At 38.3% G+C, this 4,352-nt stretch overlaps 1 pseudogene; it reads right to left on the reverse strand.

Moving 5' to 3' along the window:
* Positions 1-641: 641 nt before the first annotated feature.
* Positions 642-786, reverse strand: LOC112838414 (U2 spliceosomal RNA; annotated as a pseudogene).
* Positions 787-4,352: the final 3,566 nt, after the last annotated feature.

The raw sequence follows: 4,352 nt of genomic DNA on the forward strand, positions 1-4,352 counted from the left end.
TGCTAAAGACACAGACACATTTCTCTCTACAACTTGACTGTGATAAAAAACAAAACCTGTGTAACAAATTCTGATTTCTCGCTTTAAATATCCAGAAGGCTTGCTTTATATGATTTAGTATAAAAGGATGACATTTCATTGAGCTACTTCATAAAAATAGGAAATTACCTTTCCTATTTGTCTATGCTTATATATACCTTGAGGGTATCTAGAGTGTTTCTGAGCAGGCTGTATAATTTGTTGCTCTGAGCTTTATAAATCCAAAGATGAAGCAAAATATAACCAAGCACAGAGGTCTGGCTTGAGTTAAAGAACTATTTTCTAGGGAAAGAAAATGTAATTCATAATATGCATTTCCGAGGAGGCAGCATTCCCTGCAAAGAGACCTATATTATTGTAAATATCAAGCAATCCCAGTCCTCTGCTTTTTCTTTACAATTTATCCTCCTCAAGTTGATAATAATAATAATATGTTCACTTCTATAGCATCTCAAATCCAAGGATTTCCAAGTGCTTTGTAAACGTGAATCAAATCTTAAGACACCCTTGTGAGGCAGGTGAAAATTGTTACTAATGTTTTATAAAGAAGGTAATAGATGAGGGATTTACCAAGTTCGCAGTCATGTGTTTGTTGGTGCCTGAGATTCTGGGATGAAAACGTGCATATGTGTGAAAACACACACCCCCTGTGGGCTCTGACTTCTCTGAAGCCACCGGATGGAAAGAAGCATGTGTGTAAAGAGATCATTACAACACTTGATCTTAGCCAAAAGGCCAAGAAGCAATAAAAGAGATCATTACAATAAAATAGAAGATATGTACCAGATGCAGCCCTGATTCGAGGGAGAAGAATGTCACCCCCTGCTTGGGGAAATCAGGAAGAAATTTAAGGGGACAAGACGTTTCGTCACCGGAAGGATGATGAGGATTATTTGCAAGACACAGAAGGTGACTGAGACAAAAGTACATGGTGTATAAAGGCATGAAGATAAGAAATTGCAGGGTGTGTATAAAGAACTCAATGGAGTCCAGTATGGCTAGGACAGGAGTCTCCAGCTCAGCATGTAGTGTAAGGGAAGTACGTAGTCTGCGTGGAGATCTGGTGACCTGTCAGCTGTGTTATCCATAGAGGGGGAGGGCTGCTCATTTCTAGCTGGACTGTTGCCATGCCACGTGGGACGCCATGTATCCTGCTTCAAGATAAGCCAGAGATCAGGCTTTGAAATGCGCTCTATCTATTTTTGAATATAAGTGACTATTTCATTTTGTAAAATTGGCCGTGCAGACTAAAAATATCCCCACCACATCTTTAAGGTAAAAGTCAGCCTTTTTTACAGTGATGTTGCCACATCTTCAAATGTCCAAAGAAAGGTCGTCCCAGTTTCCACTCTCTTCTTTTGGTTACAAGCAACAGAGATAACATCTGGTGAAGATAGTCTTGGGAGCTGTATTGGAAATTTGGGGAATCTATGGGAAGCCTAGAGAATAAGGCATGAAAAATTAGCAAAACCCGGGAGTGATCAGACAGATGGAACAGGGCCATTGTCACAACACAGACAGAGTCACCTCTGCTGGCCTCCTGATGGTGCAGCTTCTGTGTGTGAACTGCTAATGCTGGGATCTTGACCTCCCTCAATATACCTCATATATTGAGATGATGGTATAGTTATCACTCTCATCTTGGCCCAGAAATATTGCTTCCTTTGTGTTCCCAGGTAAGTTGCTTAACCTCTCTGGTCTTACCGTCTATAAAACTAAAGGGCTTGGGCCAGAGGGGCTCTAATGTTCCCTTATAGCTCTGTAACTTAATAGTTTTCATTGCCATTCTCATACACATGTAAAAAGTTCAGAAAATGGCATGACTTCTGTGGAATTGCCATAGTTCAATCATCTAGAAAGTTGCATAGCTGGAAAGACTAGCACATTGGTGGTCTGAAAGCTTCTGGCCTACTAATGCCTTTATACTACAGAGCATTTCAAGAGACAAACTATTCATCAGAATTCAGCTTTCTTTCTTTTTATTTTTTTTAGTTCCACCATGATCAGCAAATACACCGTAAAGTGTGAAGGAATAGGTGAGAATGTATCTTTAAAGGCAGAAGTTGTCATATTGGATAAAAAATCAGACCCAACTCTACACTACTTATAAAAATGCACATTAAATATAAATATACAGATAAGTCCAAAGTAGAATAATAGGAAAATATATCATTCAATCTCTAAATATTAACATATGCTGGAGGCTGGGGTAGCTCTTAAAATGGCAGGTAGGGGCGCCTGGGTGGCTCAGTCGGTTAAGCGTCTGATTCTTGATTTCAGCTCAGGTCATGATCTCAGGGTCGTGGGATCGAGTCCCGCAGGTTGGCTCTGCGCTCAGCAGGGAGTCAGCTTCTCTCCTTCTCTCGATCCCTGTCCCTCTTCTCCTTCCCTCTCCTGCACGCTCTCTTTAAAATAAATAAATATTTTTTAAAAATGCCAGGTGTAGTAGACTTTTGCAAAGGAGTATAACCAGGAATAAAGGGGGAACTTTATAATGACAAAGGAATCACCTCATCAAGAAGACATAAAATTCCTAAATGTTTATGCACTTTATAAGTGAAGTTAAGAGAATATGAAACAAACCGATAGAACATAAAGGAGAAATAGACAAAGTCACAGAGTTAGAAATATCAATACTCTTTCCTCAGTATTGTGTATAACAGGTAAACAGATCTAAAAGTATATGGAAGACTCAAACAACACTGCCAATTAACCGGACCTGTTGACAGATACAGAACATCCCACCAAAACCAGCAGAAAACAAATTCTTTTCAAGTGTATATGAAACATTCACCAAGAGAGACCATGTAGTGGTTCAATAAATTTAAAATGATTGAAATAATCAAAGTATGTTCTCTTATCACAATAAATTAAATTACAAATCAATAATAGAAAGATACCTGAAAAAATTCCAAACACTTCACATTAAATAACACTCTTTAAATAATCCATAGGTCAAAGAAGAAATCACAAGAGAAATGGAATCCAAAGTTGATTCTTTGGAAGGATCATTCAAATTGATAAAACTCTAGGTAGAATTTTCAAGAAAAAAAGAAGACACACTTTACCCATATTAGGAGTTTGAAAGGAGGAAAACACTTCCTACAGACATTAACATGATAAGAGAATATTTTTTAAAGATTATTTGAGAGAGAGAGAGAGAGAGCAGAGAGAGAGAGAGAGCACGAGTGGGGGAGGAGGGGCAGAGATAGAGGGAGAAGCAGATGGAGCCCAACTCGGGGCTCCATCCCAGGACCCCGAGATCATGACCTGAGTGAAAGCAGACACTTAACCCACTGAGCCACCCAGGCACCCCACTAAGAGTATATTTTAAACATATTTATGACAACTTTTCTTTTTTTTTTTTAAAGATTTTATTTATTTATTCATGAGAGACAGACAGAGAGAGAGAGAGAGAGAGAGAGGCAGAGGGAAAAGCAGGCTCCCAAGGAGCAGGGAGCCCAATGTGGGATTCAATCCCTGGACCCTGGGATCATGACCTGAGCCGAAGGCAGACGCTTAACCATCTGAGCCACCCAGGCACCCTATGACAACTTTTCTTTATGACAACAAGAAACAACAAGTTTTCTTTATTTATGACAATTTGAATAGACAAATGTCTTGAAACTCAAAAAATTACCAAAACTGACATATGAAGAAAGACAAAAAAAATCTTAATATTCATGTGTCTATTAAGGTAACTGAAGTCATATTTTCAAACCTTCCCACAAAGAAAGCTCCAGAACCATCTGGCTTCACTTGCAAATTCTATTAAACATTTAAGTAAGAGAATGATGGCAATCTTAAGCAAATTCTTTGGGATAATATAGAAAGAGGGAATAATTACAAACTCATAAACCTGGGATTACCCTGAGACTAAAGTCAGAAAAAGAGATTTCAAGGAAAAACTATGGGTTGTTAATCTTTATTCACTGTAGAAGTAAAACTCTTAACAAAATATTAGCCAGTTGAATCCAGCACTATATAAAGCAGATAAAACACGATGACCAGGTGGAGTTTACTTCAGGAAGGCAGGATTGATTTAACATTTTAAAATCAGTCACAGCATTAACCATATTAACAGAATAAAGGATAAAGCCCATACGTATCTCAATATATGCAGAAATAGTTAACATTATTTGACAGAAATGAATACCGATTCACAATAAACTGTTAGCCAACTAGAAATAGAAAGGAACTCTCTAAACCTGATAAAGGGCATGTAGGAAAAACTGTAGCTGACCACATACTTACTGGTGAAAAACTGAGTGTATTTCCCTTACTATCAGAACCAAGGTAGGGGTATCTGCTCT

This window comes from Callorhinus ursinus, unplaced genomic scaffold (genome assembly GCF_003265705.2).
Source record: "Callorhinus ursinus isolate GAN/ISIS: 27379988/994484 unplaced genomic scaffold, GSC_fseal_2.0 scaffold26, whole genome shotgun sequence".
Taxonomy (NCBI): Eukaryota; Metazoa; Chordata; class Mammalia; order Carnivora; family Otariidae; genus Callorhinus; species Callorhinus ursinus.